A 13,687-nucleotide genomic window follows, 5' to 3' on the forward strand; every position below is an offset into this window, starting at 1 on the left:
AAGACAGGGGACATCACTACAGATCCTACAGATATTAAAGAGATAATGCCAACTTTAACAAGTTTGACAATTTAGATAAAAGGGACAAATTCTTTAGAACAGAATTATCTCAATTGTCATATATCTATAAAATAAATTAATTTCTTTACCAAGCACATGCCCATCCAGATATCTTCACTAGTTAATTATGTCAACATTTAAGGAAGTAAGAGTACCAACCACATACAAATTCTTTCTTAAAATAGAGGAGGAAACACCTGGCTTGTTGTATGAGGCCACTGAGATCCTTGAATCAAAGCCTGACAGGGACATTACAAAATATAATTATGGATCAATACCACTCATGAACATAAATACAAAAATTATTAACAAAATATTAGTAAATAGAATACAGAAAAATATCAAAAAGGATAGTATATTATGAACAAGTAGGGGTTACCACAGAAATTTAAGTTTGAATTAACATTCAAAAATCAAGCAATGTAATTCACAGTATTAACGGACTAAAGGAGATAAACCACACGATCATTTTAATAAATGCATAAAAAGCATTTAACACAACTCACAACTCATTCATGATAAAAACTAGAAACAACATCAGACATATAACTAATACAATATCTAATGATGAAAGACTGAAATTGCCCCTACTAACGTTGGAAACAAGGTGAGAATGGACATTCTTCCTCAGCATTGCACTGGAGGTGCTAGCCAGTACAACAAGCCAATAGAAATAAATAAAACTTAAACAAATAAATGTCATCCAGGCTGGAAAGGAAGAAGTAAAAATGTCTCTATTTTCAGATGACATGATTGTTTACATAGAAAATCTGAAGGAATCAACAAAACAACTACCAGATTAGTAGTTGGTGAATTTAGCAAGGTCAAAGGCTAGAAGGTAAACTTACAAAAGTCAATTGCAGCAAACAATTGAAAAAATTTTTAAATAATTTCACTTATCATATCATTTTTAAAAAGCATGAAATACTTAGGGATAAATTTAACAAAGTAGGTGCAAGACCAGTACACAGACAACCACAAAACATTTTGAGAGAAACTGAAGAAGGCATACATAAATGGAGAGATATACCATGATAATGGATCAAAAGATTAACCATTATTAAGATGTCAATTCTGGCCAAACTGATCTCTAGGTTCAAAGAGATCTCAGTTACAACGCCAGTGCCTTTTTTTGGTAGAAATTGATCAGCATATTCTAAAGTGTATACGGAAATGCAAAGGACCTACAACTGCACTGCACACGATGGTAGTTACTAACCATGTGTGGCTTCTTAAATTTATATTTACATTAATTAATACTGAATAAAATTAAAAATTGAGTTCCTCGGTTGCACTAACCATACTTCAAGGGCTGAATACTCACATATGGTTAGTGGTTACCTTTCTTAAACAGTGCAGGCATATATTTTTATCATTGCATGAAGCTCTATTGGACAGCACTGACCTTGAATAGCCAAAGCAACCTTGAGAAAACCTCTAACAAAATTAGAGGACATACTACCTGACTTCAAAACTTACTATAAGCTACAGTAATTCAGAAATTGTGGTATTTGCATAGGAAAACACAGGAGAATATGCTCACGGCTTGAGGATAGGCAAAGGCTTTTTAAACAAGTCACATAATGCAGTAGCCATTAAAAAATCATGAAAACTAAATGTTTCTGCTTATCAAAAGGTGTCATAAGGAAAATTAATAGGCAAGCCACCATATGAGAAAAACTATGTGCAAAACAAACATCAGATACAGGACTGGCATCCGGGGTATACAAAGAACCCCTACAACTTAGCAAGTATAATAAAAGCACAAACAGTCCCTCTCCTCAAAAAGGGGGGCAAATAATTTAAAAAGAGACTTTTCAAAAGAAGATACGATGGCCAATAAGCACAAGAAAAAGTACACAACGTTGTTAGAGATCAGGGACACGTAAGTTAAAACCACAACGATATACCACTACACATCTCCTAGAGTAGCAAAAATTAAAAAGAATGAAAACATCAAACGTTGGTGAGGATTCAGTGCAACGGGAACTCATATATTGTTGGTGAGAATGAGCCACTACTCGTAGTGGCTGTAATGAGACAGCCACTTAGGAAAAATATCAATACCTGGAAGTTTCTTATAAAAGTAACCATACGCCTATCCTCTGACTTAGCAACTCCACAACTAGGTAGTTACCTAAGGGAAATAAAAACATGTTCATTCACAAAAAGACTTATTCAAAAAGTGTTTATAGCAGGTTTACTCACAATCACCTAAAACTAGCAACTGTTCCTGTGTCCATCAACTGAAAAATGGTTAAACAAATCGTGATATATTCACAGAACAGAATAACAGGCAACAACAAAAAGGACCAACTACTGACACACACAACAATGTGGGATAAACCGCAAAAATATTGCGCTGAGTGAAAGAAACCGAACAAAAAAGAGAGCCTACACAGTAGGATTCCATTTACATGAAATTGTAGGGCAGGCGACATTAATCTATAGTGTAAAAAGCATCAGAAGGGTTTTTTTGCCTCTGGGGGGTTTGAGAGTCCGGGGACGGATGGGGAATCAGCATGAGGAAATTTTCTAGGGTAATGATAATGTTCTCTATCTGGGCAGAAGTTTGGATTGCAGAGTATGAACGTGTCAAAACTCAGTGTATTTGTTTTCTACCGAGTCATAAGAAATGACCATAAACTGGAGGATTAAAACCACACATGTATTAACTCGTAGTTTTGTTAGTCAGAAGTCCACATGAGACTTAACTGGGTCCTCTTCTCAGGATCTCACGAGGCTGCAATCAATGTGACAGCCAGGCTGTGTTCTCATCTGAAGGTCTGACTGGGAATCTACTCCCAAGCTCATCAGGGTTGCTGCCAGAGCTCATTTCCTTGCAGCTGTTAGTCCAAGAGCCCCAGCTTTTGCTGGCTATCATCGGCAGACTGCTTTCAGGTCCTGGATCCCCTCCACAGCCCCTCGTCATGTAGGATTCTCCAACATGGCCGCTTATTTCATCATGTTCCTGAGAAGAGTCTCTGGTCCTCTCTGCTAGCAAGACGGAGACGCTGAGGGCCAACCTGTTTACGCCTTCTAGAGGTCCTCTGGTTTGATGGAGAGGATCTGTGAGGCATACCCCTTCCAAAAATCCCTTCATTGGGCTGAATTTTCTGACCTTTTGATCTTTCATGTTTTAGCAAAAGGTTACGTAGTCACAACTTCAGATTTTTCTCTAGACCACACTGTCTTAATTTGAGCACCTGCTGTCCTCTGGAAAGGCTTAGAATTTTCAAAACTCACCCAGTCCTACTCCCTTTTTGTTTAACAGTTCTTCCATCCATTAAGCAGTCTCTTTCCTTTCACACTTTACTATATGTGTTTCCCAGCGGAAACCAAGGAATACCTTCAATACTTTGCTCGGATTGTCCTTGGCGACATAACCAAGTTCTTCGCCTACAAGTCCTGCTTTCCACACCAGCATGGGAGATAGTATCACTTAACTTTCTGCTACTCCATGTCAAGGACTCTCCCTTCCTCCAGTTTCCAGGCACATATTGCCCACTTCCTATGAGCTGGCACCAGCGGTCTCCCTGAAACCCAGATTTCTACTATTCACAGTCTTTTCAGGAAGACTTGGGCTTTGTCTGTCATGCTCCTCCGCCCACCGGTGAGCTCCTAAACCACTGCACATTTTCAGGTATCTGTTACAACAGCACCCCACCTCCAGGTACTAATACCTGTATTTGTTTTCAACGCTGCAAAACAATTTCCAACAAACTCAGCAACTTAACACACATAAACTATCTCATAGTCTCTGTAGGTCAGAATTCCGGGCATGACTTAGCTAGGTCCTCTGTTCAGGGTCTTATAAGACCCCGTTTTGCTCATGCAGAGGTTCAACTGAGGAAGAAAGTACTTCCAGGTTCACGCCCACAGCGGGCTGGAGAACTGTTTCCTTGCTGTGCGGCTGAGGGCCCAGGCTTTTTGCGGGCTCTCAGTTCCTAGATGCCACCCCTAGTTCTTTGTCACGTGAGCTTCTCCAATATGGTCACTTACTTCATCAAGCCCACCAGAAGTCTCTAGGTCCAGCCTATTAGAATTCTGGAGCCTTAAATCATATAACAAGCACAGGAGTGACATCCTAACATCTTTGCCATTTACCGTTGATTACAAGCAAGTTACAGGGGACTATGCAGGGTGTGAGTACCAGGTGAGTATCATCAGGGGTCACCTCAGTGTATATCCACCACACTCAGGGAATGAGCACTCGAGATTCGGGACTTTTACATCGAAAGGAAACATAGATTGAACTCTAGAGGTGCATGCTAGATTGCTGAGATGCGTCAATGAAGTAAGATGGGTTGATGGGAGAGAGGAATAGCTAAATGGATAAATACACAAGAAAGCAAGTATAGGAAAACGTTAATAGCCAAATCTAGGGGTGGGTACATGAGTGTTCACTGAAAAAGTTTGCTGTACATTGGAAATTTTCACAATATTAGAAAAATAAATGTATACATACTACAAAGAGCATAGACATGGCAGTTATCATTGAGTAAGGAGAATGAAGAGCATCTATTTCTTTATACTTTTCAGCATTTTTTCACTTTACTACGATAAGCATGAATTTTGTGTATCATCAGGAGTTGGGAAAATTTATTTAATTTATAAGTAACTAATGGATCAAGCCAAAGCTCTCTCCAGCCCAGCACTGGGTCTCTTAACAGCATCACTGCCATCCCAGACATCAGTCTCCACAAGACTGGGATGTGACACCCCACCCCAAACAACCTTGAGCTTCCCTAAGAGCCAGCTATGGATTGATCATCCATGAATTCATCTAAAACCTCTGAAGTCTCATGCTTTCAGAGTGCGTCATCCCTTGGGCCTCACAGCTGCATAATACCACCAGAAGTTAGGTACGACTGTTCTTCCTTTTCTATGTCCTGAAACTGTCTTAGTTCTCTCTAGTTCTAATATTTGTGAATTTGGTAAATAAATCTAAGTCCATCTAATCTTGGTGATTCATTTCTGCCATAAAAACAAACACTCTGTAAAACTGGAGTGCTTAGGGCTAAATAAACAAATTCCCTAGCAGTACCTATTAGTGTCATGCTTTGTAGGTAAATTAATTAGTCAGTATTATTTAAACCACGTCATATCACAGCCAAAAGAAACAACAGATGTTTGAGGAATGAAGCGACTGGTGTATACAGGCCTAGACATCACCTTTTTCATTTTCTTTTTTACAAGAGGAAATGGTTCTGTCCAGCCAAGCACATTATTAAGGCATTCACATTTAATAAGTGGGTCCTGACAAATGGAAGAAAGCTTCAAGGCTACTGACTGGATGTTAATGGATTCTCTATGCTTTCCCCCAAATCATTTGATCTCCAAGAATTAGTTACTTCCTCTGTGTTAAGTCTGTGCTAGAGGCAAGAATATAGAAAAGGAGAGAGAGTAAATACACAAAATCATTAACAAATAATACAATACAGTACATAACATGCTAAAATAACTTACAATTTAACTCAGCATTTGTTAAGCTAGACACTGGAAGCACAAATTAAGATATTACTCCTGCCTTAAAGAGCTCGTGGCGCTAAGCAGGATGTAGCAGGGATGCAGGCCGTCACTAACTGTTTGCTAAACTGAATCAGACCTAGAAAAGTCAATGAGTTTACGGAGATGGTAAAAATTAGTGGTCAAGAAAGCTAAGATCCTTAAATGATGAGTTGGGTTCGGATAGGCATAAATAAAACAAAAGAAGAGCCTTAAATATCATCTTTAATGTGGGAAAAAACAACAGCAACGACAATGATATTGTTTGAGGTTTTAACAATAACCTGGCTGCCCCTGGGATGGAGAATAAACTCACACTATAGCATGAGGCTTTGTGGGGGATAATGTCTCTTAGGATGTGGCAAACAGGATAAGGATAAAGGATAAGTAAACCATCAACAATTTCTACACTCTCAACCAGTGTTCTCAGTGAAAGTCTGGGGGGCATTGTGGAAAAGTAGGGGGGAACAATTTTGCAAACAATGTTGCTTGAGAGGGGCTATTTGAATTTTTAACAATGCTGTTGATATAAAATGGACATACGATAAGCTGCACAATTTGAGATATATAGATATACATAGATATGCACACACACACACACACACACACACCTGTGAAACCATCACCACAATCAAGATAATAAAAATATTCATCACACCCCCCCCGCCCCACGAAAGTTGCCTTGTGTCCCTCTGTAATGCCTCTGCGCCACCCCTCTCTTCCACCATCCTTAGGCAACCACTAATCTGCTTTCTGTCGCTGTAGATTGGTTTGTATTTTCTAGAACTTCACGTAAATGAACTCATACTATATGTACTCTGCCTGGCTTCTTTCACTCAGTATAATTAACCTGAAATTCATCCGTGTTGTAGCACGTGTTAATAGTCCATTTCTATCTATTGATGTGTAGTATGCATGGATATACCACAGTTCATCCATTCACCTATGAAGAGACATTTGGGTTGTTTCTAAATAAAGGCAATCACAAATAAAGCTGCTATGAACATTTGTGTACAAGTCTTTGCATGGACATATGTCCATACAGATGTCATTTCTCTTGGGTGGAGTGGAACAGCTGTCTAACTGTTTCCTTTCCAAAGTGGCTTCCTCATTTTACATTCCCACTTGCCGTGTATGAGAGTTCCAGATGTTCCACATCCGTGCCAACACTTGCTATGGTCAGTCTTTCAAATTTATCCATTTTAACAGATGTGTAGTGGTAGCTTATTATGTTTTTAATTTACAGTTCCCTAATGACTAATGATGTTGAGTATCTTTTCATGTCCTTATTTGCCATCCATATCTTCTTTAGTCAAGTATCTGTTCCTGTGCTTGCCTAATTTTTAATTAGATTATTTGTTTTCTTATCACTGAGTTTTTAAAATACTTTATACATTCTGGATACATCTTTTATCAGATACATGATTTACAAACACTTTCTCCAGCCTTCTCATCCTCCTAAAAATGTCTCTTGAAGAGCACAAGTATTTAATTTGGATGAAATCCAATTTATCAATTTGTTCTTTGATGGATCATGCTTTTGTTGTTGGATCTAAGGAATCTTTGCCTAATCCAAGGTCACAAAAGTTTTCTCCTACTTTTTATCTACAAATTCTATAGTTTTACTTTTATGATTAGGACTAGGATCCACTGTGAGTTAATTTTTTGTACATGCTTGTATCCAAGTCCTAGCACCAACTGTTGAAAAGATTATCCTTTCTCCACTGACAGGCCTTTGAAACTTTGTGGAGTTTTCCATATGTGGGTTTATTTCTAAACTGTATTCTTTTCCACTGATGTATTTGTCTATTTTTTTTTTTTTTTTTGCAGTACGCAGGCCTCTCACTGTTGTGGCCTCTCCCGTTGCGGAGCACAGGCTCCGGACGCGCAGGCTCAGTGGCCATGGCTCACGGGCCCAGCCGCTCCACGGCATGTGGGATCCTCCCAGACCAGGGCACGAACCCGCGTCCCCTGCATCGACAGGCGGACTCTCAACCCCCTGCGCCACCAGGGAAGCCCCGTATTTGTCTATTTTTAAGCCAATACTGCACTGCCTTCATTGCTGTCATTTTATAATATCTTGAAATCAAATAATGTTTATCTTCATTTTCAAAGTCATTTTGGCTATTCTAGGCCCTTTACATTTCCATAGGAATCTTAGGATCAGTTTGTCAAGTGCTAGAAAAGAACTTGCTGAGATTTTTTTGATTGGGATTGCATTTAATCCAAAAAGCAATTTTGGGAGAATTCAAAGGTGAATGATTGAGTCTTCTGACCCATGGATAGTGTATGTCTCCATTCCTTTAAGTCTTCCTTGATGTCTTTCAGCAATGTTGCAGTTTTTGGTATACAGAACCTGCACATCTTTTGTCAAATTTATCCTTAATATGTTTCATATTTTTCATGCTATTATAAAAATATTTCTAAATTTTGACTTTTGAGTTTTCATTGTTAATAGATAGAAATACAATTGATTATTACGTATTTATTTTGTATCCTTACAACCTTACTAAACTAACTTATTAGTTCTAGGAACTTTTTTGTAGATCCCATCAGATTTTTAAGGGACAATCACATCATTTGTCAGTAAGATCAGTTTTACTTCTTCTTTTCCAAACTGGTTGCCTTTTATTTAATTTTCTTCCCTGACTGCCCTGGCTAGAGCTCCAGTACAAGAATGAATAGAAGTAGTGAATAGAACGCATCCTTGTCTTGTTCCTGATCTTATAGTAAAAGCATTCAGTTTTCGAAGCTGAAGGTTTTTTGCAGATGCCCTATATAACACTGAGGAAACCCCTTCAATTCCTAGATTGCCGAGAATTTTTGTAAGGAATGGATATTGAACTTTGTTAAATGCTTTTTGAAAAGAGAGGAGGAGGGCCTCTACCGAAATGACCATGTGTGTTTTCTTTCTCAGTTGTTAATATAATGTATTACATTGATTGATTTTCTAAGTTTAAATCAAACAATGCATTCCTGGGATAAACCACACAGTGGTCATGATGTGTTATCCTTTTCACATAGTGTTTGAACAATTCGCTAAACTTTTGTTTAGAATTTTTGCATCTATGTTCATAAAGGATGTTGGTCTATAATTCTCTTTTTTTGTAATGTCTTTTTCTTGTGTACGGGCCTCGTAAAATGAGTTGGGAAGTAGCCCTTCCCTTCCCATTTTTAAAAAAATGTTTGTGTAAAACTGGTATCATTTCTTCTTTAAATGTTTGGTAGAATTGACCAGTAAAACCATTTCAGCTTGACATTTTCTTCGTGGAAAGGTACTTAACTACAAATTCAATGTCTATAATAGATCATAGGGTTAGTTAATTAACGAGTGAACACTGGTAATTGGTGTCTTTCAGAGTATTTGTTCATTTCATCAAGTTGCAAGTTTATTGGCATAAAGTTTTTCACATTAGTCTCTTCTTATATTTTAAATGACTGTACAATCTATAATGATGTCACCTCACGTATTTCTGATGTTGGTTATGGTTTCTTCTCTCTTCTTTGCCTCGTCAGTCTGCGTCATGGCTTATCAGTTTTATCGGTTTATTCAAAGAACTAGCTTTTGGTTTTATTGATTTTCTCTATTGTCTTTTGCAGTCTTTTTTGTTGATTCCCATTCTGATTTTTTTATTTCCTTTTTTCTACTTAATTTCACCTTCTTTTTCATGTTTCTTAAGGCAAAAACTGACGTCACTTGTTTGAGATCTTCCTTCTTCTCTAAGACAGAAGTTTCATGCAACATTTCCCCTTTGCTACTTGATTAGTGGCGTCCCCACAAATTCTGATATGCAGTATTTTAATTTTACTTGAGTTCAAAATACTTTCTAAGTTCCATTTTTATTTTTTCTTTGCCTCATGAGTTATTCAAAAGTGTGTTATTTCGTTTCCAAATATTTGGGCACTATCCAGGCGTCCTTCTGTTGCTGACTTCTAACACTCTTCATTAATTTGAAGCTTCTTTAATTTATTGATACTTGTTTATGGCCCAGAACATGACCTACCTTGGTAAATATGTCCAATTCAAAGAACGCACATTCTTGTATTTTTGGATGGAATGTTCTATAAATGTCAATGAGGTCAAGTCGTCCAAGTCTTATCAATTATTTAGAAAGGTGTATTGAAATCCTTGACCATAATTGTGGGTTTTTCTATTTCTCCTTGTGGGTCTATCAGATGTTGCTTCATTTGTTTTGAGTCCTGTTATTAGGTGCATAAATTGTTAAGATGTCCTCTTGCTGAACTGACTTCCTTCACTGTGAAATGACCTTCTTTATCCCTAGTAATAGTCTTTACTCTGAAATCTACTTTGTCTGACATTAATATAGCCACTCCAATTTTTTTATTATTATTATCACGGTAAACCTTTTTCCATCTCTTTGTATTTTCATCTTTAAGGTGTATTTTGTTGCATTTTATTTTTTGTAGGTAGCATAGAGTATTGCTTTTTAAATCCAATCTAACGATCTCTGCCTTTTAATGGGGGACATTTTCACCACTTACATTTTATGTGATTATTGGTATGGCTAGTTTAAATCTATAGACTTATTTGTGTTCTATTCATTTCATCTAGTCTTTGTTCTTTTTTCCTTATTTTTTCTCTCATTTTGAGTTAATTGTATTTTTTTGTACTTCTATGTTATCTCTTCTGTTAGCTTATGTCTTTGTTTTGCTACGCTAGCCATGGCTTAGGGACTTATAGTACACTTTACTTACCACTACCTTCAGCAGATATTATATGACTCTGCACAGAGAATATGAACCTTAAAATAGTGAACTTCCATTCTTCCCCTCTTGACCTTTATGCTATTGTTGTCATGCATTTTACTTTTACATGTGGTATAAAACACTACATTATTATTTTTTAAAAGTCAGCTATCTTTCAAAGAGATCTAAATAATAAGAAAACTATCTTAAATATATGCCCATGTAGTTAGCATTTCCAGTGCTATTCGTTCCCATTTGTAATCCATATTTCTATATGGTATCGATAGCCTTCTGCCTGAAAGGCTTCTTGTAAACTTTCTTGCAATGCAGGTCTATTGGTGATGAATTCTTTCAGTTTTTGAATGTCTTTATATTTATCTGACTTTAGAATGGAACTAGACATATACCCAGGCAAAACTATAATTCGAAAAGATACGTGCACCCTATGTTCATAGCAGCACTATTTACAGTAGCCAAGACATGGAAACAACCTAAATGTCCATCGACAGATGAATGGATAGAGATGTGGTATGTATGTATGTGTATGTGTGTGTGTTTGTGTGTGTATTTATATATATATAAATATATATATATTAAAAAAATATATATATATATACATATGATGGAATACTACTCAGCCATAAAAAAGAATGAAATAATGCCATTTGCAGCAACTATGGATGGACCTTGAGATTATCATACTAAGCAAAGTAAGTCAGAAAGAGAAAGACAAACACCATATGATATCACTTATATGTGGAATCTAAAATATGGCACAAAGGAACATATCTACCAAACAGAAACAGACTCACAGATACAAGGGTTGGGAATTAGGGATTAGCAGAGGCAAACTAGTATGTATAGGATGGATAAACGACAAGGTCCTACTGTGTAGCACGGGGAACTATATTCAATATCCTGTGATAAACCATAACACTAAAGACTATGAAAAAGGATCTACAGATGTGTAACTGAATCACTGCTGTACAGCAGAAATGAACACAACACTGTAAATAAACGATACTTCAATAAAAATTTTTAGTAATAAAATATAATTATTCTAAGCAAAAATATAAAAATTTAAATTTAAAAAAGGATGTAACTAAAATCAAAACTTTATAATTCTATGGATGAACGCAAAGGGTTTGGGGGGTACAGTTTTAATGTAAAATTAATTCTCTGAGAATCTGACTGCTATGTCAATACAGGTAAAATACTGCTTTTTGGTTTTCTGAACTCAGCCAAGAATTGATCGCCATTTCAGGAATCACATTACAATGGCAACGCCCTCGTGGTTTGTGCCTCACCCCCACTCTAGCAGCCTGCACGTGAAGCAGATGAGTCCGTGGCGATTCCAGGTAACTTCTACTGCAGCACTGTAGCTTCAAGGGTAGCTGACCTCTAGCATTTGCACATCATTTGCTGACTTTCCTATTTCTCCTTTTGTATTACGGTTAAGGTATTAACGTTTTCCTTTTTAATTTTATGCAGAGTAGTTCATATAACCTATGACTTTCAAAGCAGACAAAGAATGAGTATCGGTTGTCTGTTGGTGCATAGAAACTATATGGTATCAATGGCTTTAAACAAGAATCACCTCTTGCTCATGGTTCTGCGGATTGGCAATTCGGGGAGGGCCCAGCTGGGATGGCTCCCCTCTGCTCCACAGCACGCTGGCAGAGCGCACTTTGCCTTTGGAACCAGTTGCCCAATCAGCCCGGGACTGGAGGTCATGATGGCCACGTGTCTGGCAGTTGGCTAGGACTGTCAGCCTGAGCACCTAGCTCTCCTTCCTGTGGCCTCTCCAGGTGGCTAGCTCAGGCTTCCTCACACGGTCACTTGATTCCAAGAGGGAGGAGGTAGAAGCTGCAAAGCCTTTTGAAGCCTCGGCTCTGAAATCACCCAGTATCATTTCCACGGCATGCTATTGGTCATAGTTTGTCACAAGACCAGCCAGGATGCAAGGGGGTAGAATAACAGACACAACTTCTTGATGAGAGGAGCGGTAACACCACGTTGCAAAGGGACAGCCTTCACGGATGGAGGGAATTTGAGCCATATTTTGTAACTTACCACAGAGCATTACAAAATATGTGTTATAAAAGGGACCTCAGGTCTGTTACCATGGAGAACCACTGCTGTAAACAACATTTTCTCCATTTCACCCCTCACCTGTCCCAAAGGACACACACCCTTTCTCAATTCCTCCTGAAAACAAATAAGAAAAAATTCTCTGTGTCCTCAAAAGACCCTTACCTCCGCTGATGATGGCAATGGTCTGCTAAGGAACAGGGCAACATTTGTCTGCACCAGTTAGCGTTCTGCATTGAGCACTTCTTAACCTGTCAAAAAGACACAAAGTTAAATGGGGATTAGGTCATTACCTTTCTCTTGCTTTGTTTGCTTTTTCTAGAAATAGATGAGCCAGGACCCTGATAGCCTATAGCAAATCTTCACGTAAGGGGTCTTTATTATTGGATGGCTGGAAAATTAATTTGAGAACTGAAAAATTGATTAGATAAATGACACAATTCTGTTGCACTGGGTGCCACACAGACTGGACCCTGACATTCAGCCAGCGGTACCCCCAGATCCTTCCTCCTGCATTAGGGAAGGCCAGAGACTGGCGCCCAGGGCAGCAAAGGGCCTGGTCAATGAACACAATGCATGACCCAAAGGATGGGTTTGGTCTGGGGACGTTCTGCACATTGTGTGCCATGCTATGAGCAGCTGTAGAACTTTGAACTCCTCCAAAAGGACACACTGACCAGACCCAGATTTTCCTAGCCTGGCCTTTCCTGATACAATTTTCTCACAGCCGTGGGTTACAGTACACACAACAAGAGTGGGTACCGATCACAATGAAAAACAACAGACATCACGCTCAGAGAGCACAAAGTCTCAGTGGTTTAACTTATTTATGCCCAGGGTGGGAGGGCTGGGCATGCCGAGAGTCAGGGTATTTTCTTTTCATTCAGGAAAGTTCCCCTCCCGCTACTGTAATGCCAACAGTCATTTCTGTTCCCATTCACTCCTAGGAAGCCTCTCCTCGACTGCCTCCCGACAGGTCCTAGATGGGCAAACTGACTTCAAACCCACACGGAGCCTGCAAAATACTGAACAAAGGCAAGTTCATGATCCGTAGTAACCTTGGTGCTCCCGACAACACCTGCTGGCCAAGCAAGCATGCCAACCAACCAGAGGCCTGGGGACAGTCTTCCTCGAGACGGCAATCCCATTTGGCTGAACTAGGGCACAACCTATTCCAAGAAATAAGTGTGAAATCCTACCAGGCAACAGACAACGGATATGCTTTTTTGCCGGATTCCACGTAAGAGGTGGTGCTCGTGGCCTACAAAAGCTGAAATGGTGGCATACAATTATGTAAAAAAGAAGTAGAGACCCCACCCAC

This window comes from Neophocaena asiaeorientalis, unplaced genomic scaffold, assembly GCF_003031525.2.
Source record: "Neophocaena asiaeorientalis asiaeorientalis breed wild unplaced genomic scaffold, Neophocaena_asiaeorientalis_V1.1 scaffold476, whole genome shotgun sequence".
NCBI classification, from domain to species: Eukaryota; Metazoa; Chordata; class Mammalia; order Artiodactyla; family Phocoenidae; genus Neophocaena; species Neophocaena asiaeorientalis.